This window comes from Gallus gallus, chromosome 12 (assembly GCF_016699485.2).
Source record: "Gallus gallus isolate bGalGal1 chromosome 12, bGalGal1.mat.broiler.GRCg7b, whole genome shotgun sequence".
NCBI classification, from domain to species: Eukaryota; Metazoa; Chordata; class Aves; order Galliformes; family Phasianidae; genus Gallus; species Gallus gallus.
The window spans coordinates 13,853,226-13,878,554 of record NC_052543.1 but is presented as its reverse complement, the minus strand read 5'-3'; the positions used below and the strand labels follow the sequence as shown (position 1 = coordinate 13,878,554).

General features: G+C 47.6%; 1 protein-coding gene across 3 annotated transcripts in view; it reads left to right on the top strand.

Moving 5' to 3' along the window:
- PRICKLE2 (prickle planar cell polarity protein 2) overlaps window positions 1-25,329 on the top strand; it is an 89,924-nt gene that overhangs the window by 28,722 nt on the left and 35,873 nt on the right. Inside the window, exon 1 of one of the 3 annotated variants that reach the window (XM_004944663.5) lies at window positions 12,332-12,486. The exons of 1 other annotated variant lie outside the window; for it this stretch is intronic. The gene's annotated coding sequence lies outside the window, so the exon portion shown is untranslated. Of the gene's footprint in view, window positions 1-12,331; window positions 12,487-24,659; window positions 25,132-25,329 lie in introns of those variants that run through there. One more of the 3 variants, XM_004944662.5, reaches the window with a different exon arrangement.

Sequence of the window (25,329 nt, the reverse complement as noted above, 5' to 3'; positions counted from 1 at the left end):
GGGTCATCTCTCATCAGCTTGGCCAACACCCTGGGTGAACACATCTGTAAAGTTTAGTATGTGTTTAAACTGGAAATGAAAAATTCTTCCTTTCAGGTCTTTATTCAGTATTTAGTATTGGAGGGGTCAGAGAGCTTTTGGAAGACAGGCCTCATGGCAGCTTTCATTCTCTTTTGGCACCTAGATGTTAATTAGGGCTAAACCAAGCAGCTCTGCTGAGGAGCCCATTGTCCCCACCCAGGAATGCATATGGGGATAAAGGAGTGCCTTGGCTGGGGCAAGCACATGCTCTCACTCTGTGCGAGTTCACATCCATCCCTTTGAAACTGATGCACAAATCCACATGTCACCATGCTGCATTCTCAATGTATTCAGCATGTGTGCCGCGGGAGCAGTTGAATCATAGTGTAATCCAGAGCAGCACAACTGCTGTTGGTTCAACTTCATCCTCACCGTTGTCCTTACCATCTGTGATACTGACGTGGGACACCGATCTTGCTGTTGGACCCACGATGGCTGTTTTGTTGTTGCTGTTTGCACATTTGTTTGTGGTGCTGCCGTTTTGGGCAATAACAAAAACATTGAACTTCCTTTCTTATACTACTGGTTTTGTGCTGTGCATGTTTATGGTGTCTTGGAAGTAAAGTGTACTTTTGCACGTTATATTTTACATTGTGGAGAAGTGGTCCAAGAATATTTGGTATTACCAAGTTGTTTTTTAATGGGAAACATCTCTGCAGATACAGACTCAAATTTTCATTGCATGCTTAGTAACTACCAGTTGTGTGCTCAGTTAAGCAGATGCATCCCCACCCATTTCCTCCAGTTGGTGTTCAATAGGATGATTTGCCTTCAAGACCTGTAGGATTTCAATAAGCCAAATTTGCAATGATAAACAAGGGAGTTATAATTTTTGCAGGGGTTTGTGTGTGCTGTTGTTAAGGTACAGGAATTGCTGTTTTTTCAGGTGCAACCTGGCTTATTACACACTTGTTCATGACAGTGTGGTGTTGCAGTAGAGTTCTCCCACCTCAACCTGCAGTGTGCGCAATTGCCTCTGCAGTCAGTGCATCAAACCCTCAGGGCATGGGGCTGGACCAAAGGACCTTGCATGATTCTTTCTTTTTTTTATGATTAGCTGTTTGAAATAGTGACTTTATATCTTGTGTACACGTAGTTCTACAAGTTTTATACCAATTCCTGATCTTGAAAAGAATTTTGCAAGGTGTTTAGCATTCATCAGAGAATTACTATTCAGTTCTGTGGTTGTTCAAAGTTCACAGCAGCTGCTGGTGTTGGATCTCCCTGATAGCTATTGCAGAAACTTTTCTCCACAGCAACCATTATAGCAGGGAATATCTCAGCAGTGACTGGATCCATCCTGCCTGGTTCTGAAAGGCGTAGATCAGAGACCCTACTGCATGTGTGGTGGGATTGCAAGTGGGTGGCAAGAAGTCAACCTTGCCTGGCATCACTCTGCTTTCATGCCCATACCGGGGCCCTGTGAGCCGTTTTGAGTGTGTGCAACCCTTTTGAAATGCTTAGAGCTGTGATACATTAATCATAAGCCATGAAAACCCAGTGTTTTCCTACGCTGACCTTATGCACCATAGCCTTTTGTTGGGTATTGAAAGTCAACGGTGTGACTTATGGTTCGGCTGTTGATAAAGATGCCCAGCACTTTTTGCAGAGGCTGCAGTGATTTGTTTTGAACGTCAATCTCACTTCGCGTGGTTTGATAAACATCCTTAGTCTATCATGTCTTTCTCAGTCTCTCTCTCTCTCTCTCTGTTTCCTGGAGTGGTAATGGATTGTAGGAACCTTAATAAGCAAATTCAGACTGATCCATCAAATAACGGAGCTGAAAGGCGTCGTGTCGTTCTCTCGCTCAGCAAACAGACACGGGATATTAGGACTGTGAGTCGCAGACCTGTGTGAATTTAATGGGCAGGTTCTCGTGATTCCCAGGGCCTTTGCCTAGAGCTCTAAAATAAATTATCCTCCCTCATTTTAATATTTCATGAAATCTTGCAAAGTGATGGCATTCCGGGTAGATTAATACAAAAGCTATAAAATGCACATGTGCCATATGTTATATGAGCACCAAATGGGATGCCTGGGATTCTTAACATCAATATCATTTTAATGTTGGCATTAACAGTGATTAATGATGTACTCATCCCTAGTAAGAATCTCGATAGAGCGAGTGTTGTTACTTCACTGTGCATTTGCTTCATGCCAATAAACTGATTATTTGGCTAGATTTATGAAGGACAGGGAGAGAAAACACCTGTGCCTTGGAAACGCTGTTCTGTGCATCACAGTCCTTCTGGCTGCAGTGGAGCTCAGTCACCCATGGCAATTAGTCCTGCCTGACTTGAAAAGTCCCCCGAAACCTGGCTCTTGATTGTTTAATAGGATGTGGATGGTGCTGCTTTGCCTCCTTAACTCTACAGAGACATACAGTCATGACTGAATTGAACAGAAACAGAAGAAAGTGAAATGTCAGGGAGGCTCAGAGATCCTGCAGCAGGAGACTGTGGGAGCAGTTAGCAGTGCTATGATGGTGCGTTAAGGAAGAAGAAGTGTAACCATTTGGTTATTCTGCATGTGTGGTGTTTGCTTGGGTGGTCAGGCTGCGGAAGGTCTCCAGGCCACCGCGGTTCCTGCAGAACCAGGTCAGTGCTGTGCTCCCTGTCTCACCTCCGTGCACGAACGTCTAATTCAATCTGTTAAATAGCTGGGCTCAATTACGCCAGGTTCATGCTTGGTGCAGACGTGAGCTCTTTGACAATGCTCGCTTCCACACTAATGAGCCGTCTTGGGTTTCTGCATTAATTCCATCTGTCCTGCTTTCTCTTCTCACACCGGCCTCCCCAGGCGCCTCTCATTTAAGCAGCCCTGTTTAAAAGTAGCAGCTGAAATGTCAGCGCAATGATCCTCCCTTAGTCCTGTTCCAGGTGTGAGTCCTTGCACCCAGCCTGCTCTGCCTGGTGCTCTTTGTAAACCAACAATACTAAGAGCAACTTCCCTTTTGATCTTCCTCTGGGATCTGGGAAAACACCTTTAGAAAAGCATCTGCCAGTTGATTTGTATCATTTTTTTTCCCTTGGATCAAGGCTGTACCGTGCCTTGGTGTTTTGCTGTGTCCTCCACAGCCTCTGTGTCTTTTCCTTCCCCTGGGTCCCTCCTTTGCTTCAGCCTATTGCACCCGGACTGCTTTCTCTCTTTCACCCAGGCTCCTTTTTGGGACAGGATGACACGAGGTGATGGAATAGAGTTCACTTCTAACGGGGAGGTCATTCTGCAGCTCACTGCAAGGTTTTAACAATTCATCCCCTTTGTGCTGGGTCTTACTCTGATAACAGAGCGCAAAACTGTGTATTTTCCTTCCTGTGTTTTCCTGGTTTTAACATTCTAGCCGGTGCTCTTTGTGAGGAGTAAACGGAGTTCACTTGTTAAATATTCAGTTCCCAGTGTTGTAGGCTGCCGCTTTTTCTTCAAAACACAGAACCACAAAGAAATGCAAATGTATGTATTACTCAGAAAAGAGAAGATTAGTTGGCAACTTACTTGTGTTCTTGCAGGAAGAATCACAGAGGACACGAGCTTTTAGCCCCACGCTCAGCATTTGTTCTCTTTGTGCTATTTGTTCAAAACAGAAAACAACTGAAGTGTATGGGAGCTACTGGGAGTTACTGGGAGCTACCATCCTTCCCCAGCACCCTTATCTCTGAGTCTTCTGCTGGTGTCTTTGGAACATGCCCATGCCCACCTGGGAGGGTACCATTGGGTTAATTCTGAGCATCCTTCCTCCCTTCACAGAACGAGCTCTAGCAGGGTTTTGTTTCTAATGTCAGTTGGCCAGTGCAGGGAAAGTGATGTCAGAAAAACCATTTCTCAGTGACAGTGTGATTAATTTCTTCTTAGGGGAAAGAAAGGGTTGGGTATTTTTTTTTTCCCGGCGTTGCCTAAAGATGGACTGACAGTAAAGAACCCGTGATTAATTGCACCAAAAGACATATAATAGACACCTTTTCTTGGCACGATAAGCGTTTTGTCTGAATTTGCTGTTATCTAGTTGGCTCAATGCAGAAAAATAATCTCCGAGACCGCTGTAAGGGATGTTAACTGCATATTCCTTATTATAGATTGATCTTTGATATCTGCTTTTCTTTGAGCTATTTTATTCCCACAAGTGATACGAACCCTCTGCCATTTTCCATATATTGTGTTTAAGTAGCTCAATACATTTTGGAGCCTGTATGAGGGCATTTAATAAAGACTTGATGATTGCCTTATTCTGAAGGTTATATGATATGAAAAATTATACATTGTTTTAATAACTGAATATATCTGTGCTCTCAATTTCAGATAAAGCAATATTTTTTTCTAATAAGGCTGAGAAATAATACCTTTTTTTGTTCGTTTGTGTCGTCTGGAGTGTGAATATTTTTCCATCTGTGGTTTCCAGTAAAATGGATTTTCAATCTCTCTGAAATTTCTGCCGAAGTCCCTGCAATATTTGCTTAAAAGTAATCAGGTATTACCCAAATCTCTGTTCAAAGCAACAGTGACCTTACCAGTGGTGAGCAATAATTGGATTATTTTCAGAGATGTAGGAAGATTCACTGTAATAACAAAGAAGAAATACCAAGTGATAACACCACTTGTCTGCAGCACTGTAAGCCATGGCACTTTCCATAGGATAGTTTAATAGCTTAGCATATTATGAATACTGAATAGGAAAGGCCTGGGGAATATGTACTGCCTTGCAGTTGGGGGTGATGCACATTTCACTGGGCTTTTCAGTGGATTCTTATTATTCAAATGCATTTACTGGGACACCTCCATAGAGGCAGGATGCAGACCATCCTTGCACCATCAGGGTGAGCAAACACACAGCCTAAATGCCGTAGCCTGGTGGCAGTAGGCATGGTCCTATTCCATGTCCACCTGTCTGAATGGGTGCCACCACCACACCTTTTGCAGCCCATGGGGGACCGGAGCCCCACAGCCACTTACTGCCCTGGGGTGCAGGATGGAGCTGGTGGGGTTTCTCCCTGAGAGGCTGAGCTGCTGTGAAGACAAATTGGAAGCCATTTGGAAGAGCAAATCCATAACAGCATGCTGTCGGACAAGCCTGATTGCCTCGCGCTCTGGTTTTAATTGTAATGAGTTATATGGCTCTGCACGACGGGGTGCCAAGGCTCTTGGCTGAAACTTGTGTAATTCACGTAAGTGTTTACACAAAAGCCAAGTAAATGTTAAGCTTCCTACAGACTTCAATATACACGAGCTCTAGTTTGTGTTCAGTTTTAGAGACAGGCGGAGGAAAAGCAGAGTGTGTGTCTGCCTATGTGTGAGCTGCATGAGTTAAAAGGTACAAAAAGAAAAGAAGAAAAGCATGACCGCTAGCTTTCCTCTTAGCAGGCTCTGCAGTGACCTGTCAGGTTCTCCTTCCCGAAACAGAATTCTGTGTAATTCAGGTTTATTAAGAGATGCTTGAGGGCTCTTGTGAATTTTTGCTTGTTGACCACTAAAAAGAGGCTTCTGCCATTGGGGCTCCCAGCGTCCTTTGAAGTTCTCCCATGATGCTTCTAATTACTGCAAGCAAGCCTTCTACAGCACAGCCTGCCACGTCGCTTAGCCCACTGCTGCTATCCAGATGGGACCCTCCCAGCTATGGCCATGGCCCCATGTCAGGCATGTAGATCAGGCTTAGGTCTTGACCCTTAGTAGTGCCCAACTGCTGGGATGCGACCTTGGCTCCAGCATCAGTTCCAACTATGTCACATGCCATCCCTCTTGGCTTCTCATTGAGCCGAGAAGAGCTGAAATTTGGGACCCTGCCCAGCAGCCAAGCCCTTGTTGTGCTGCATCTGTAGGGCACTGGTGGGGCCAGGACGGTTTTGAGATAGCGCAACCAACCGGGCTCTTTGGGAATTTGTATTCAGAGAATTCCCTGGGCACACTGAAGCCTTGAGAGCTGTATACCTGAATGTAATTTTATTTTTAGAAAGCACATTAGGGAGCATAAAGGCCTCATTAACATGCCAATTGCAACCCTTACTGTTGGAGAGTCTAATTGTCTCCGTTCTCTGTGCAGAGCCACTTGTAGTGGAGGGTTTTAACTGGGAAATGCAAGGAAGAAGGTGTTTATGTGACTGGAAACCATGTGGACCTTGAAGTAGAAAGCCAAGTGCTTGTTTTGAAGCATCCCTGCACAAAACATCCAAATATTCAAGTAACTCCCAGTGTTAGAGAGGCCTTTCCTTCAAAGAGGAGAACCAGCTCCTCTGAGTGCCTTCAGAAGAGGCAAAATTTTGCCTTTTTAAAGACTTTATCTGGAAAAGAAAATAACTAAAATCGTTTAAAAGGCAGCCCAAGCTCCCATTTGAGCAGGTGGATCTGGAAGCTGGGAAATAAGAGAATTGCCCCCCAAAAACCAGCCAATGCTGTGGCATGGGGAACACTGACCCGAGGGTTTGTGCCTTAGCTACCAGGAGGACATCCAACCTCCTCACTGCTGCTTTGCCAAAAAGAATGTATAAAAACAGGTAAAAGAGAGAGGAAGGGAGGGGAAAAAGGATTTATGTTTGTCTGGGACTGGCTTTCTAGGGAGCTCTGATTATTCAGCAGCAGTGGAAAAAAAGGCTGCAGAAGATGTAAATAATCTTCAGGATTATGCTAAAGCCAAGCTTCAGTCATTTTACTGGAAAAATGCATGAGGCCTGTCCATTTAATAACCATCAACAAGAATTTCTCTAGGGCTTATTGTATTTTCATGAAAAGGATCAGTTGTCTTTAAGAGAAATGGTAATTCTGGTATCTACAAATACCCTTTGGAAAGCGTGTTCCAGGTTGGTACACTTCTTTGATTGGTCTTTTTCTTCTCGTTTTCTTTTTATGATAATATCTTACATTCACATCCGCAGTTACACAGTAAAATGATCAAAAGCAAAGAGTGGTTTATCATGGAAAGGCGAACCCCAGCTGTATGCCATGGTGCGGGCTGTATCGAGATAAAAACACAACGTGATTTTTAGCCATTGCTGTGTTTCTATTTGGTGCCAGAGGTTCTCAAGTGATTTTGCAGAGCGTGGATGCGGTGCAGTCAGGGTTTCCAAAAAAAATCTGCAGTATCTTGAAATCTATACTGGATCTTACCCTGCTGGGCTTAATTTTAGACTACAGAGTTTATCGTTCAAGGAGGAGAAATGGGTTTGCAGTGTGCTGTATTTAATCAAGTGCAGCAAAAATCTGTCGCAGGCATCGTTCATCTTCGTGAGCCAATATTTGTTTCCATTTTAGCTATAGAAAAGCCTGCCCCGGCGCAATGGGCTTCTTCATTGTGCAGATCTGGTGTCACTGGGATTATTGCTCTGGGCAGGTGCTGGCTGGTGGGGCAGGGCAGTCTCTGTGTGTGTTCCTTTTTTTATTATTATTATTTTTAAATGGGGTTGCAATCCTGAGAACTGTATTCAATTGTTGTGAGAATGCCAAGGGCTCAGGGCTTGAGGATGCTTGGAAATATGGGAAAGTACACGCTGTTCTCGTGTTGGCTTCCAAAGGATGAGATGCGTCTTGAGAGCCTGAGCCATTATGTTTCCAGGAGCGAGAGGGTTTCAGGTGCATGCTTTCCCTGGAGGGCAATGAGGGGTGATGGGAGCAGGATGAGGAGTTTCCACACTATATAGTGGTTATGGATCAAACTGTCCGGCTGTGAGCATCTCTTCTGCATGGGTCATGCCAAAGCCTAAGCTGTGGGTAGCAGTGTGATTGCAGCTGGAGAACACTTTATGATTTAATGAAGGCTTTTACAAAATAGTATGATTTCACCAAGCTGGACCTCAGCGCACGTGTGTAGCAGGGCCCATGGCGATGTGTATGAAGAGCACCAGCCCAGAGCAGCCTCAGCCCATCCAGTAGCTGCTAGAGCAGCCAGGATCCTTGCTGGCAGAAATATGGGGCTGGCAGGTAGAAAATCCAACCCTCGTGTATGGCGCTAATTAAACACCCAGCTTCGTACCCAGAGCCCTTTGTGTGGTGGGGCTGTTTGGATTTATCACTGCATGAGTCTCAGCAACACAGGACTTGTGTTGCTTGGGGAAGAATTCCAGTAATGGCCACAAATGGACCTCTCCTGTATCTCGTTTTCAGCAGCTCTTAATTCAAGAAACAGTTTCTGTCACTCTGGGTTCTGCCACAGGCAGAGAAATGGCTGATGGAGAAATAAGCGACGCGCCCTGAGCTGTGGGGAGGGGTGGTTGGATACTTCTTAATTTGATGCATTAAAAAGCATAATCTCCTGATTCTGTTCTGAGCGCCGTCGCTGCCTCATATATCTGCATGTCCTACAGCAGTGTGTTCTCCAGCTTCGCACGCGCCCGGAGCAATGTCTTGTGAGCCAAAAAAATAAAAAGCAAGGCGAGGAGGGGGCAGGGAGGGATGTGATGCCAAGTGGAACAGCTCTGCCTTACCCACCCTGGAGAGAAATCATTCGGATGCTGAAAGAGACAGGCTCCGTTGTGCAGATTAATGTGCAGTGTTTGGAAGCAGCCAGGAACATTTTATCCGCTCGTGGTGAGGTGGGAAGGAGCTGGGCAGTTCATCTCTGCAGAAACCATTCCTTTCCCTAAGAGGGCATTTAGAGAAAAAAAAGAGTACAGGGGTCTCTGGGAGCACTCAGGCACTTTAATTGGCTGAACAGAGCACTTTTCGGTTGGGATTAATATGGATATTTCTTAATAACCTGTCACCTTGTCAGGAGTGTCAGGGTCAGGATTGCAAGGCTGCTTGCAGCTGAAGTTCTCGCCTTTCCTTCTGGTTTTTATTATTATGATAGCTTCTGTTATTGCATATTCAGAGGCATAGGTGTTGCGTTGGTTTCTGCTTTTCTTCCCTTGCAACTAGCGAGGGAGCCAGAAAGATGCACCAGATTAGAGGAAGGCTGCTCTGAAAAGGTGAATGCTGGTTCTCTGGGACTGGGGGGATCCCAGCACTGCCCACACCTGGGGCACTCCGGACCGGACCAGTACCTGATGGTTGGAGCCTCTGGATACACACAGCATAAACATGGGGGGCATAAAGCCAACCAAATCCCAGGCAGAACAGGAAGAAAACAAGCGATTTAGCAGCACTCAAGATGACTTCAAAGGTCCTGAGCCCATAAGCATTGTTACGAGTATTTTGCCACTGCTTTCGCTGCCTTTCATCTCCCAGCAGCCACCAGGCAGGGATGCCTGCAGGGAGCAGGCCGCTCCTTTGTGCAGTTGTTGGGGGTTAATTTGTTTTTCACCCTTTTCCACTCTTTTCTCACCATCCTTCCCCTCCCTGCGGTTTCAGAGCAGACCCAGCAGCCCACCTCCTCAATCAGCGTGCATCATTTCCACAAGCCTTCCTGGGAGCAGTACGGATGCACTCTGAAGGCTTCTCCAGTTTTGCCCTCCTGAAGCAATTACCTCCCCTCTTGGATAACCACCACCTCGCCTGCCCCAGGAGAGCTGTCTGCAGAACCAGGGGAGCTGAAGTCTTCCCTGCTCCCTAACACTGTTAGACAAAGCAGCTGATAAAGTCTCAGCAAGGAATTTGCTTCTATAATTACTCTCTTTTATCCATAGATAATTTTGATAGAATTGCTCTTGCAGACCCCACTGTCATCAAAGCTCTGTGAGCTGCCCTGTTAATTGTAGTGGGAATTAATGGGAATTGCAGGCACTGTGGGCCTGGCTCTGAAGGGAGCAGCACCGAGGGGAGCACAGAACTGGGGCTGTGCTGTGCTACCCTTCAGGCTGCTGGTAAGGCAGTTCCTGGGTAAAAGTGGGTGTGGAGGAGGTAGGTTTGAGCATTCACACAAGATTAAGAGCCTAATTGCAGGGAGTGTGAGTGCACGTGCATTTTCATTGCATTCATGCTGTAATTAGCAATGACTTTCAGATTAACAAGGGGGAACAGGGCCACCACTCACAGCCTTTGTGGTGGCTGTCATCAGAAGTGCTGGGATGAGGCCATCTCTTGATGGTGCTCCTGTGGTGTAAATTGATTTATCACCGTTGATGGGAAGTGAGTTGGAATCAAAGCATCCCTGCTGCTGCCTGACACCACCTGAGGTCCGGGCTGTCTCCAGGTATTACCAAACAGCCATAGACACCGCACAAAGCGCTTCCTCCAAGTCATCTTTGCAGAGAAGTTTACTTAAAGATGCCGTGTAGCCTGCAGAGATGAAAAGAGTAATGTGTCTTACCTGTACAGAAGACCCATAGTCTTTAAATGTGAGAGTCACATAGAGACCGTCCTTAGAGGTTCATTAAGGATAATGCAGCACATTGCTTTTAAATGCAGTTGTCATATCTGTGCATTCACAATGCACACACAGTGTGTGCTTTGGAGCAAAGGGTGGTGATTAGACAGTGCTGTTAATAAGGAGCACGTTCCTGGGAAGGAGAGAAAGATAATGGCAGAATGAGACACTTCTTTTTTAACAATGAATGGAAGATGAACAGAACTTAATCAGTTCCATGTGTGTATGTCAGGGTGTTTTAGAGTCTGTTTGTTGGTTTTTGGCCTCATCTGGTATGGAGGAGGGGCGGTTCCTCTGCAGTGTTTGCAAGCAAACAGTTTGCACGTTGGTAAACACAGTGAAGTCCTGCTGCTGAGTGCTTTGCAGGCTCTGTTGCTGCCTGGATATAAACCGTACCCCCTGATCTCCGAGGTGATTGCAAAGCAGGGAGTGAAAGCCCCAGGTGCAGGGAGGATATATGCTTAGGAAAAGGGAAACACCTTTCCTAAATTATGAATGTCTTGTTGGGCCCGTTAGGATGAGATTTAAGAGGAGGAGAGAGAACATTTGCAGTGCTGCTGCCCGTGTCTCTGGCTAGGCTGAGCCTGGTGCCTCGTGGGCAGCCCTAACGTGGTTTGTTATGGGGATGCTCCCTGCTGTCTCTCATGGCAAGGTGCTACTGCTCACCTGCCAGAAGTGAAGCAATAAGGAAAGCTCAGACTTGCAGTACAAGGGTGGGGAAAGCCTATTTTGGGTCGGCTGTCAGTCAGCTTGACACTAATTGGTTGCAGTAAGTAATCGTTCTCCATGTAAATTAGACTCCAATTTCCTCTGTAGTCTGTCTGCTATGTGGGCTTTGGGCTCTAATGAGGTTCTCACGTGGCGAACCTGGTTTGTAGCTGCTTTTGTTCCTGGAGATCCAGCCCAGCCCTCCCCACCGGGGGGGCTCTTTGGTCCCTCTCCTGGGAGGGATGGCTCGGGGCTCCCCATGTTGCCTAGTCCAAAATAATAACTTTGGTTTAATGCATGTTTGGATTACTTCTAACTTTAAAATTTGCAAAGGGACTTATTAGACACACAATGGGAATATCCCTCAGAAACGTTCCCTCCGAGTGGCTGGGAGCCTGGTTCACTTCCCCATGAATGGAGCCCATTCAGCCCTAACCCCTGCCATGGCCACAGAGCTGCCTGCACCTGGCCCTGCAGCCACGCACCTGGAGCACACAACTCTGGGCCCCTCTGTTAGAACGTAACCACGCACGCATGCAAAGCTCACCCAGATGCTGGTCTGTGTCTTGGAGCCGCTCCAGAGCTGTGTATCTGTAACGAAGCACAGGAACCTGCATTTGCACGAGGGGCTGTAACCAGCAGCCACCCATTGTTTGCAAATGGGCAATGGTCCCCAGGTCTCTGTGTGCAGGAGGAACCGTACATGGGGCAGCTCTGGGGCTGCTGCTGTGAGGGATGGCCGGGTCTGTGTGCTGGGTCTCGACAGTTAACGTCTGCAGGAAAGGAGAACCATATGTGTGCTCTAAGCAGGCTGCTCCTTGCCAGGAGCACTTAGTGATTCAGCAGTTAGCTTTATGAAATTTGGTGCAACTTCAGGAACTGTGCTCTCACCCCTTCTATAAGCTCTCTCCTTGCACGGTACGGTCATGCCCTAAATGTGTCGGTGTATGGTTGGACACTGTGATACGTACTGTTTTTATTGGCCTTAGCAAGTTGTGATCGGGGGGTACGTGCAGAGTGTGGCTGGTGGTTGGCTTTCTGCAGGAAGATAGGGGTCCCTTCCAAGTGGGTAGGGGAGAAAGAGGCGAATCAAACCGAGCGTGGGTTTTTTTTTGCTTCTCTTTCTGTGCTCTGCACACAGGCAAGGTAAACGTGCTCAGACCGCTAGTCAAAACCGTAAGGGATGCTGGCTCCGCCGAGAGCTAAATTTGGGTAAAGGGACAGGATTGGATTAAGGCTTACGATTTTCACCAATAAGCTAAAAACGGCGGTGGGCGTCACTCTGCGAGCTGGGGAAGCAGCCGCGAGCTCCAACTCCCCAGATGACCTCCGGCAGCCGAAGGCACAGCGGCTGCAGCAGGATGCAGCCCGGCCCTGGCACCAACCTCAGCGCCGAGCTCAGCCCCAGCCTCTTGCCTACCCTGCGCCATACCTGGGGGGCTTTCGGCATGTGACCTGCGTGCCCGTTTAGCCCGGTAAGTAATCACCCTCAATTTACAGCATATGAAAGCGTAAGCTCTTTTAGTGCTGTACAAATGTTTGCGTTGGGAAATGATTTTCTTTCCAGCTCGGGTTCCCACCTGCACTGCGTTACCCACCGCGTTCAGTGCTCATTGCCCCTGCAGTGTTGGGGCGGCGTGGGGCTGGAGCTTGGACCTATGGGCACCACGCAGCCTTTAGGGGCTCTGCTGTCCCAGCTTCTGAACCTCTACTGCTTTCATACGCTGCCCAAAAAATCTGAAGTGAGGAACCCTGCGGGAGCCTGGAGCTGATCTTCAGTGCTCGCTCTCCAGACATGGTGTATGTCTTCTCAGCTGCTGCAGGGATTTGCATGGCATGACAAAATGTGAATTCTGAACCTTTGGCAGCTGTGTTTAATAGAGAGGAAAGGGTTATTTTTAACTTTGGGATGTTTCAGTTTTTTTCTTTTTTATTTTTTCTTCCCCTGAGTTATTGTAAATCCTGGGGAAAATGTCCAATTTATTTGAGGCGAAACAAAGGTTTCTTTTAAGTGAAACAAAGGCTTCAAAGTCCTTAATCAAGCTTTCTGGATTCAATTGCTTTCAAATGCTTTTGGAATTAAGCAGAGAGGAAGCTGCATTTTACAACTCGGCCGCTCAGTGACAAATTATGTGTTTGGTTGGAAAAAAGGATTCCGACATGGGAGGAGCACGAATCTGCACTGAGCTGCTTGTTTACCTCTGTTTGTGTTTGTTTAAGCAGTGCAAATGAGCTGTGTGCCTCCCTCTGGAAGCAGATGTTTCTATCCATGCATCTGGTGGGGCAATTGGAGAGACAGGCAGGGTGCTGGCGTGCACGCATACAGACCCAACACCCATTGCATTGGGTGGGAGCTTTAAAATAGTCGGGTGGCAGAGCATGGGAGTGTTGCGGGAAAGGTGCTGAGTGAGCCTGGGTGGTGACAAAGGTAGATTTCTAGTTCTGTGTGTTGCAGGAGAAAGTAGCCCTCAATGGGAATAAATGTAGAATGGATGGGTGCAGGGAGCCAATGCGTTGCTGCATCCCCTGGCGGAGCACAGCACGTCCCACGAGCAGCCATAAGGATGCCAAAAGAGAGACGTGCCCATGGCCCGACCTGCTGGGCTGTATTCCTGCTAGAAGCTGCTTCCTCCTCATGGGACAGACGCAGGGCTGCATCCCACAGCAGGACTGCGCTTGTTCGTGGGGCAAATTCCTTTGGAAGTGTGAATCATTGAGTTGGGATTTTTGCGGTGGAGGCTGGGAGATGATTAAATGTTCTGTCTGCAGGAAATTACCAGGAGATTTCAGTATTTTCCTGAATCAGCCTCAGATGGTGTGCAGCTTTGGGTTAATACAAGCGAGCAGTGTTACGTGGAACTCCCTGGGCTCGGCTGCTGGCAGGGCTGGACCCAGTGAGTTCCTTACAGCTCAGTTGTGAGTGTGTATTTGTGCTCTGGTACCATTTAAATAATGGCAGCAGCATGCTGATTCCTCTAATGATCTTGATTAAATTATCAGTTATTTCCTTAATTAGTTACTTGATCTACTTGCACCTCAAATTAGTCTGTTCACATAAGGAAAGAAAGAATGAAAAGAGATGTATCTCCCTCTTTTTTCACCTTTTAAGTCTTTTTCTTGCCAAAAGGCAGCTGCTTTCTCATTTGGGTGCTCCTGGATCAGGGCTGGTTTGCTTGGACCCCCCCAAAAAGCTACTTATTTTGGGGTCCTTTGGTGGCCTTTCCAATAGAGCTGAAGCTGGTGACCTGAAAGCCCTCCATCTATCTCAGGCCGGTGGTGGACATGGTGCCAATCTTCTCTGGTGTGGCACTGAGAGATGGGCATCCATGCTCCCCGGGGGCTTGCTGCTCTGGCAACTGGGAATTTAAGAAGTGTTGGTGTAGGTGTGTGTCTGTTCCTGTGTTATGCGGACAAAGCAGCATGTAGAAGCAGACTTCTCAAATGCACTGTTTCCATGTGTTAACAATGAAAAATATGTGAAACAGTAGAGTTGGCACAGGCTCCTCGCTGCACAGGAGGTTTTGGGTGTGCTCACTGTGCAGCCAGGATGTGCAGTCGTCTTTAGGAAAGCTCACATACTGGGGGCACAAGGGAGAGTGTCTTGGGGAGCCCTCCTACCACCACTGGTTGGTTGCCCTCACCCCGGATCTTAGAGCAGAGAGACTCAATGCATACACTTTGGGGACTGCTTGTGATACACATAGAGCGGCTCATGCTTCAGACAGCTGATTTGTTCTTGCTTTTGTACTGTGTATCACTCTTAATGACATTCCCCTTGTTAGCCTTATCTTCACACCTCCCTGATGCAGTACTTGCTGAAACACGGGTTGCGTAAGGAGGCTGTATACATTGGAGAGGCATAAGTTGGGACTCTCCCAGCTAAAACAGAACTAAATGCTTGCCCTCCGGTTAGATTTTACTATCGATGCCAAGAAATTATGTATTTGGGATGAATTACCTAGAGCTTAAACATACACAAGCATTATTCCTTGGAGTCTTCTATATTTTTAGCAGTGTGGCTTGAATTTGGGCTGTACGACTCTGCTAGCAAACCTTCCCATGGCTGTATGATTGCTGGCACCCCGATTGTGGCACCCAGCTGGGGCAGCTCTCTGTGCGTGGATGGGGTCTACAGAACCCCATCCAAAAGTGTGCAGAATGGTTGGTGGGAAGTATTCCAAAGTACCAATTGTAATGGCTTGGAAGGCAGAAAATACCCTACTAGTTTTACGTCTTGATTCCTAAATGGCTGTCCTGACTCTGGATTTGGTGAGCTCTCATGGTCCGCTGTATCCTAAGATGCTGGAGTGTGGCCAAGTGTTGCAATGCCAGAGGGTGACGGTGATGCTTCTGGGAGAGGATGGGGCAATCCTGTCCCTCCCTGTGTCCATCCTGGATTGTTTGCTTAGCCACAGCTGAATAATGGATGTGCTCTCAGGCTTCAGATGTGGGAATAGCAGCCCAGCCCCTGTTTTGTGTGTAGGTGGCAGAGCAGAGCTGGCCATGGCAGTGGTTCCCAGGTGTGGCTGTATCCAGGCAGTACGGGCAGTTGTGCCTCACTGGGGTTGGGAGCCTCTGCATGCAATTAAGAAAGCCAAGGGATGGCAATGTCAGACAAGTAACTACAGTCAAAAAGAAACCGTGGTGCTGGCTTGTTCCCTCTGCCTTTATCTACATGTCCTGAAAGGCAGCAGAGATTGAATACTTGCTCCAAGAGGGCCAGATTTCTCCTTATGTTCCCCAGAGGTTTGTGTTCGGGTTCTATTCTTTTAGAGTTGGTTTCTGTGCTGACATTTCCAACTCAATGCAAAGATAAAAACAAAAGAAAGATGAGCTTCGGTAATGAGGGGGCTATTTAACCAGGGGAGGACTCGAAAGAAAATATGCATTGAATATTCATTGAGCTGTATCCATTAACATTTTCACTGTGCTGGCCCTGGGCAGAGCAGGAAAGCTGTCAAGAAGTGGAGCTGCTGTGTTATGCAGCACAGGGAAGGTGAGGGCTCTCACCTTACTGCAGGCTCCATTCCTGGGTCTGGACTTGCAGCAGCGAGCAGTATTTCCACACTTTCACTCAGAGTCCTGAAAATGCTCACAGTAAATATTTCAGGCCTGATTTCTCTGCCTGGCATTAATTCATCTCCACGCCTGTGTGAGTGCGGGTGGCTGACACCAAGTCCCCTGATTCACAGGCAGGCAATTAGAGAGATAAGCCAAAGTGACTTAATACATCTCCCTTTTAGATTGCTCAACTTGGAGTTGCTTTAAAGGGATGGGATTAGCGGAGATTGAGCCCTCAGCTGCTGCCTGGGGCTTGTGTCCAACATCGGCTGTAGGTACCAAGTCAGGGAGTGCATCGTTCGTCATGTGAAATTGTGCCAGGAAGATTAGAACTGGTGATAAAATGGCATTAACACTTGCTTCATTAATGGGGTAGAAGGCATCAAATTATTCCAGTGTCATAAATCTAGATTATTTCCTGTATTTTGTAAGCGATGATACTTAATTGATTGAGATACGTTTACTTGCTGGCTGTTGCATCCTCGGCTACAAGGATCATGGCAGAGGCCATTGGACTAACACAGCAGTAAGTGGAAAGTCTGAAGCCATGGCTATTTGGTAGATTAAGATGAGGTGGGGTCTTATGTCAGGTTCTGGGATACCCTTTTCCTAGTCTGTACTGCTTCCCTATGTCTATCCTATCTGGGGGTTGGAGTGGAAGCCTTGTGTGCACGATGCTGGCCATGTCCCTTCTGTGCTGGCCATCTGCCACAGGCTCTCTGCTTGGAAGGGAAAAGTTCCTCAGAGCATCGTGAGACAAACTCGGTATTCTATCTGCAAATGTAAAAGTGATATATGCAGATATAAGAGAAATACCTGCTTTACCTGGATGCCCTTCGTATAACATAAATGATAATCTTACCTAATGAGCTAATAGATTCAGCGTGGATTTCTCTGGGGTCCATTTACATCCTTCAAAGGCTCATTCATTTCCACAGGCTTCGGTGTACCCAGGTGTACCCTTTGCTTTACCAGAAATGAGCTTCACTGCTCCCAGTCACAGTAACACTAACACAAACTGTGTGGCTTGTTCCATCACACGGCGCTGAGCATTGCTCACTGCACACCACTGTTGTGTCACACTTTGTCACTTTGCATGAGCCAAGGCATTGCTGCATGCTGCATGCATCGGTTTGATTAACGTAAGCTGGTTGTTAACCTTTGTTAACAGGGAAGGCAGCAGCTCAGAGATGCTCAGGCTCCTGGTGAACCCCATCAATTGCAGGAGTGGGAGATGATCAAAGTCACAGCAAATGGCTCTTTTGCTCTTCTTGTTACCTTGGTGTGATGCTTGCCAGGGGAGTACAGATGTGTTTCTTTGCACTGGAAAATTAAAGAAAGCCTTTTTCTGGCTTCTCGTGGCATGGTTTTAACCCTTCAGCTTGGTGTTTGCTGACATCCTGGTCCCAGCAGTTCACCACCCACTTGCAATTACAGCTGAGCCCCTCACCCAGAGCTTGTTTCACAGAGGGGTTAAATTTCCTCGATGGTAAACATTTTCTGCTTTTGGAGCTTGTCATTATTTGTTTTCTCAATGCTCTTATTTTCCAAAGCGCTGTAGAACCCACACTGTGGGAAACAGCCCCTTGTACGATGAGCGTAGAGCTCATGCTTCCAAACAGCTGAACATCAGACATGTTATCAGCGTCTAACAGCCACTCAAAGTCAGTGGGAGCTCAGTGCTTAACTCCTGCCAAAATATCCATTAGGGCCTATGCAGCCTACTACTCCTGTTGACCATCGCTGTAGACGAAGGCCTGGCAGAGAAGGAGAGAGATGGAGCAGTCCTCCCTGAGACTGCGTTCACAATGTGCCCGGGGTCTTGGAAGCTGCCTGGATCTAAGCCACAGTGTACTTTGCTCATTAGGACCCGTGGCTGTCACATAAGCATCCTTGCCACCCCACTGCTTGCTGCATTTGTGATCCAGTAATGTCTTCAAACTGATAAGGGGTTGGGTGGTGGAGCAGCGTCAGTAAGGTGAGTCATTCTCTTCTATCACAGTGCAGTCCCCAAAAGGAGATGAGAAGCAGCAAGTGGTCATTTGGGTTACCAGGGATATGCTGGAGAGCTCAGTCCTCAGCTATTGAAAAGTTGGGGAAGGGTCCCTTGAACTCCTTAGCATGTGGCCTAAGCCTGACACCAAGCAAAAAGCTCACCCAGTGCCCATGGCAAAACCTGATAGAAATACTTCAATATTTTCTATGGAATGGTTCCTCTCTGAGGTTCCATGGGTTTTAGGTTTGTCTCAACTGAGAGGTGGTGAGGTTTTGTTCTAAGCCTTATGTGAAATCAGGCAGGAGCAAAGCGGAGTCTGTATTCAGGACGGTCCTTCTGTTTGCTCATGTGGAGGGGCTGCAGAGCAGGATGACTGCTTTCCCCACGTCTTACCTGGAAGGAAAATAATAAAGCCAAAACTTCAGAGCAGAGGTGCTCAAAGTACATCAGGTGTCAGAATGCGCCTCGTCCTTGGGTTTGTGCTACATGGAGCAGACGCTCGCTGGGGGGAAGGCAGCTGTTGAGCAGTGATTGCTACTTATTACACTAATTATAACAGTCTCGCCAGTATCGTGAGCTCCCCTTCTCCTTCCCCATCTGTCTGTTTGGCCATCCATAGCTGCTCATCTTTGAGATAAGGACTGTCTTGCAAGAGGATGCGTTTGGAGTGCTCAGTGCTGCAGGGAGCCCAGCTGCCCTCCCCTCTGCTTCCCCATGCTGATACAGGGGGATCATGATGGTTTATGCATAGAAGGAATTTGAGGCATTGAGCTGGTTTCTGTGGGCTTATTTCAGAGCCAGGTGAGACGGTGTTCAGGCCATAGTGCTCCCCACTCCTCTGTGCCGTGGCAGCGTGAGGGAGCAAAGCATTTTGATCCCCACTTCTTGATTCAAAATTGGCTTCAAAATATCAGCTGTTCTTTTGTTGCAAGGAAACAATGGAAGTTACATGCTCAACAAAAAGCAATCCCAGCTCCTCCGGATTCCCAACCTGGTTTTTATTTTGTGGGGGGTTATTCACTGTCACACAGCCCTCACTTGGAAGAGCAGCCCGTTCTGAACCATGGAACAATGAGGCTTGCTAAGTCTCTAGCAGCATTAATTGCTTCTAAAAGGCTGATGTATTTAGTCTGCTGATGTTTAGCAACCATGTTTGTTTTGCCCCTTTGAAGATAATGCTTTATGCAGCACGGTTTGGTAGGGGAAAAATAAAAAGAAGAAATGGCCTGTGGCTTTCAGCCTGTTGAACAAGTAATTAGTGGCTGGTAGGAGCAACTGCAATTGATATTGTTGTTGTCCCCCATTAAAAAGGGACTGGGTGCCCTCAGCCCTCCTGGTACCTGCTGCGGACAGGCAGCCCTGATGGGCCGGTGTTGGAAGTGCCATAAGTCTGTGGTGTCGTGCTCATGCTCCTCCATGGGTGGGATGCAACAGTGCAACTCCCCAGCTGGGGACAGCCGTAAGCTGTGCCCTGTTGTTGCTGTGACAGCATCACCTCCTTGCAAGGTGGTCAACCCAGACCCGATACAGTCTTAATCCCTCCCTTGGAGTCCTGCTCGTTTGGCAGCTGGCTTAGTTGCATTTCCCTGTAGATTGCGATAAGATAAAAGCTGGACCATGTCTTACAGTAAGGGAAACCAGTTTAGGAGATGACAGGTTATAGGAGGGAGGGACTGGGGCTTCTCAACCGCAGCTGCCTTTGATGGGGGCTGTGATTGATTCCGCACCGCGCTGACCTTTTCATGATGGGCTGAGCAGCTCTAATGATCTTGATGGGGCTGGCGATTTGGATATTGTACTTGATGTATAAGGCTTGACATGGCGTTGAGAAATGGGAGTGGGAGATGACTGACAGGCCTGCTCTGTTAAGGATGCTGAGGGCACAGGCTGCTTTCCAGTGATTTCTTCCAATGAGAATGTTTTTGCTGGATTATGTTGTAGCAGACAAGTTTTGCTATTAAGTATCTGCCCATATACAGCATCTACGCTGTTAAAAATTGATAAGGATGTAGTAACTTATGATAAGGATGTAGTAACTTGGAGGACAAAAGGCTTATCATTAAAAAAGCTGTTCAAATTATATACTTAAATTAATGAATATTTAGTGAATTGATTGTACCCTGATTTTATCGCTTGGGCTCCTCGGGCAAATAAAACAACAGCATAGTTTGCACCCATTATTTTTTTAGAACTCAACTGTATAAAATATCAAATCTTGGAGGTCTTGCAGGCAGCATTAGAAGCCTTTTAACTTCCATGAGTTGATCTCTGTATAAATCAAGCCCTGGCTGGCATATCTCATGGGTGCTTGTGGCAAGAGTAATGAATTTCATGGTTTGTTATGAGCTACTAAAACCAATACAAACACAGAAAACCCATTGTAATTTCAGCATATCATTCAAGGAAGCAATTTCTAAGTATGGGCAAATGTCAAGCTGTGATAACAAATTGTTGCTCCTAATTAAAAGGAAGAATAGCAAACAACTACTGTCATATGTATCTGATGCCAAGTGGTCTTACGGATGTGTGGTGTCCACCAAACCTTCAAGCCAGGACAGTCAGGATGCAAATCTTGTGGTATCCTAAAATGCATTGATCTGACTTGTGCGCTCCAGGTCCGTGATCCTGGAGAGTCTGGGTTGGTGAAATCAAATTGAACTGCCATTTTGTATAATTTTTTTATTATTATTTTATATTTAATCATAGAATCACTGAATCACCAAGGTTGGAAAAGACGTCTAAGATCGCCCAGTCCAACCGTCCACCTATCACAGTGTCAAGGTTAGGTGAAGTGTAGAAGCCTTGTAATGAGTGGAATCTGGGGTGGGCCAAACCAATGCGCCACAGCCCATCTGCTCTTCCAAGACGGTGCTGTATCACCCAGGTCTGCTTCACACTCTTGAGTGGGAAACAAAAACCCCTTTTGCTACCTTTCTTCCCACTGAATGATTGGCTGTGACCCATCTCCCTGTGTTTGGAATGGCACTTGGAAATGGGCTGCTTTTGCAGGACCCTGGAACAGCTCACATCTGGCCGCTGAGCACAGGGACAGCTGAACGTGGGAGAAACAAAACACCGGGGGTTTGCACAGCTTTTGGGGGCAGCAGGTGGAGGCAGAGCCTTCCTGTGCATGGCACGGAGAGAAGCTTAAACCCTCAGGGTGTAACCACTGACCTGAAACACCCGATCAGACAGGTTTGAAGCAAAAAGATATAATAACATTCATGTAAAGTGACGAGGACCCTGGCTGCGTCAGGTGGCGAGGTGCATGGCAGCACAGGGCTGTCCTATAAGTGCATCTTCAGCTTGGTGTAAATGGGCAATTAATTTGCGTTGCCGATCTAAAGCTTAGAACTTTGGAAAACCTACCATGAGATAAGCTGAAGATTTATGGATTTCCTTTGTAGCGTATTTTCACGGAGCGCTTTATTGTTCATGGAAAGGCCCCAAGAAAAATATTTAATTAAAAAATAGAGCTTTGAGTTTGTTTAGCTTAAGTTTTGATACAGAGCTCTAATGAGGCTTTTGTAGACATTATTAAAGGACACTATTAAAAAGCTTTTAGATGAGGATACTGCCAGGCTAGCAAAGGGGGAAAAATAAAGCATAAGCATGCAGATTGTTGTTCACATTCTGTTACAAATTTGATTGTAACATACAAAAGTAAAAAGCATCGTAGCGCAGAGTTAAAGCCGGAGGTTATGAAAAACCTTATTGTTGTTAAGCTCTACAAAGCTTCTTGCATTAAGGTGATTTAAAAAAAAAGAAAGGGGGTGAGGAGGTGATGCAGTGATGGATTGGAGTCCAATCTGCAACTAAAGCATGGGGACAGTCTGCCAGCGCCATGTGTCCTGAGCAGTGTGCCTTGCTCTGAATGACACCGCGTGCAGCAGTTCTGTTTGCTGGCTGAGTTAGCAGGGAGCATAGATAGCTGTTCTTGTGGACCGTGTGTCTGCTGTTGGGCTTGATAGTGTTTTAAAAGCTTAATTCCTCCTTGCCCACCTGTCAAACTGCTGTCCCTAAGCCACTCAGGAGCTCAGGAGTCAGCGTTCACCCCACAGGCAGCTTTTTGGGACAGCAGATATCCTGAGGCAGCACGTCCCTGTCAAGCTGCAGCAGAGGATGTTCAGTAAATAATTCAGAAAGGCAACTTGACCTGACACCCATCAGGTTCAACAGTATCTGTGTGGCTGCAGGTGGCCGTGCCCTGTCTCCCACTGTGAGCACAATGTCGCGTGGAGCGCAGTAGGTTGTTGGCTGAGCAGTATGCCAAGTGAAGGGAGAACGCAGAACTTAGGGGGCTCTTGGAGTGATTTGTTAGATTAGCTGCAGGGATGAACTTGTGCAAATGCAGAAAAGTGTGATGTGCAGGTCTTTGCCTTTACAACTAGCAGCACAGGACAAAAAGATAGGGCTAAAAGCACAAGAACAGTTATCCATCACGTGCTTCTGAACCTGAGCATGGGCTCCCTGCTCTTGGTGAAGTTGCTTTTCATTCTGTATCTCAGCAGCTAAGGTTTTACCTCGAGTTGTTGGCTTCCCTGCAGGCAGCTGTTAGCATCCTTCATTGTAGAGGTGCAAGTCCTCCGTGTGACCTTCAGAAATGTGCTCCAGTGGCTCAGTCTTCACTATGCTGCTTAATGAAACACCCATTTCACCTGCATCCATCAAGGAATACTGTGTGCCTTTTCTCTAGTGTTGCATTAGGGAACGGTAATACGTAGAGATCGCCAGCGGTCCAGCAGCGCTCAGAGCAGGAAGGCTCATTTCCACTTGCCTAAGACAGTTACATGTCCAAAAGTGGCATCTTCTAATCTGATTTCTGGTCTCGGAATAGCCCGCTCATTGGATTTTGTGGATGTTCAGGCCTGTGAGTGTTGGAGTAGGAAAAATGCCAGGAACAACAGTAATATTTGCTGTTTGGAGATGCAAAGCTCTCGTGCTTATAGCTAGCCATGAAGCAGAGCGGCTATAAGCAGTGGTTTTGCTGATCCTTTACATCAGCTCATGATTCTCACCCACATTTCATCTTTGTGCACCAGCCTTGGAGTATATTTGCACTTTCTGGTATGATTCCTGTCTTTGGGATGATCCGGTTGGCCAGGACAGCCAAGCAGAACACAGTACAGAACCCAACTTTGCTGTAGGATGCCCAGCTGGGGGCATGGGGCTCACACCTCCATTTGCCCCACATTGGGCTAATCTCGGGGGGGTCAGATCTGCGGCTGACTGCATCATGGGGGCAGGGGGTGGGGTTGGGCAATGGTTCTGCTGCTTGAGGGGCAGTCAGAGCACTGATGCTCTGTTCCCAAGGCTTTATAGCCACAGGCCATTGCTCCTTGGGAGTGAATGCAGATAAAGTCAGGCATTTTATTGGTGTTTAGCAAAAAAGAGCACCTACAGGACCTGTCACAAGGCATGGTACGTGTTCATATGCCAGCTGCAGCCCCTCGTTACTCTGCTTTTAACAACGTATTTCCAGGAAGATCATTACAGTAAACATGGGTAATTTCTGCTCTGCATACAGACTTTCTGTTCCACGCTATCATTTTACAAGCAGGCTTCTTTATTTGCTTTTACCCCGCTTAGTTTTGTCTCGCTTCCTTTGTATTTTAATTAACATGTTCTGAAGTTAAGAGGAAAATACGTCATCGTGGGGCCTTGGTACACGAAGCAGACAGAGGCGAGCTGACAGCCTGCCTGCAACGCCAGCACAAGCCGGGAGGGACAGGATGTGCCAGTGCAGGAGGCTGGGGGGCTGCAGGAGCTTGTTTCTTATGAGTGTTGCTCCAGAGCATCCTCCCTATCACCGTGCAGCGGAGGTGGTGGTGGTGCTGTTGGCACCAGGGACCCAGCTGGGCACAGCAACAGGCTGAGGGCTCAACTCCTGCACTTGCAGCTGCGCTTATAAATAACTAAAAAGAATTGCAAGCGTTCGACTGTTCCAGTAATGGCTGTGAATACTGGAAATTAAGGGAGGGGAGCTTCAGCCTCCCTGCTGGGGCAGCTGCTCCGGGGGGGGACACAGAAGGTGTGAATCGGGCATCTTTCAGGACCATGTGAAAGAAAATGTATTAAAATATGCGGTGCCCATAAGGCCGCGCTGATAACTTGCATTTCCCAGAATATTTAGCCCTGCTGGTGCACAAACAGGCTGCGTCGAAAAACCAGTGGGGAATCGTAGCAAATGACTGCAGAAAATAATTAAGAGGGCATTAAAAGCCAGGAGAAAAACGATCCGCTGCTCCGAGCCAGCAGATCGCTGCTTTAATAGCCCGCTTACCTACGAAGCAGTACTTTAAGTTTGACAGCGAGTTGCGATTCGGTCAGTACCAAATGAGACGATAGTCGGAGAAAGATAATTAGCGGCTTCACACCATTCAATTGGGGCAGCTGGTGCGGAGCCAACAGTTTGCCAGGCGCACATGCAAGCCAGAGGGAAGGATTTGCTCTCCCTTCCCCGAAGCAGCCTGCGGGGCTTATTGATTTATAAGAGCAGGCTGATTTCCATGTAAATAAATGCGAGGGTGGCCGGGCAGCGGCGCGCGGTCCGGATGCGGTGACTTTGGCTTGCTGACATCATTGCTCATTAGCATGCAGGAGAGGAGAGCAATGCAACAGCAGAGCCCCGCGCCGCTCCCGCACCCGCCGTTATTCTCTGCGGGCTGCATCTCCGCTCGTTAGCGCCTGGTGCTTGGAGAGCAAATCGGACGTCCTATTGCCACCACTGAGGGTTTTAGCGGAAGGTGGGATCCGTCCAGGCTGGGAGCTGGAATTCAAGCAAAGCAACTGAAGCGAAAGCTTAGTGCGCGGGGGGAAAGCGGCGTGTTTCTCCAGGGGTGATTTTTCTCTGCTGCCGCCACGTAACATCCAGCAAGGAGTCCGCTCTGAGCGGCTCCGGCCCCAGCCCTGCGTCTCGCCCCACCGCCCGGCAGCGGGTGCACGCGGGCTGAGCGCCGTTCTGCCCGCATCCAGGATGCTTCGCCGTGCTGCGGTGCTGCGAGCAGCTGGGCAGCCCCGAGTGAGCCGGCACGAGTAGCGGCGGTGTCATCCACGCCGGCAGGTAAGAGGGCCGCCTTTGGAACAACTTCGGTGCTCTCATACGTTTTTAGGGGGGAATAGGAGAAGGGGGGAAGAGTGGAGGGATGCGCGGCGTTCCGTGCGTGCGCATCGCTGAGCGCTAACTTTGCTGTGTGCTGTAAGCAGCGACCTTTGGAGGGGCTGTGGGTTTCTTCCCAACCTTCACTGCTCTCGTTGTTTA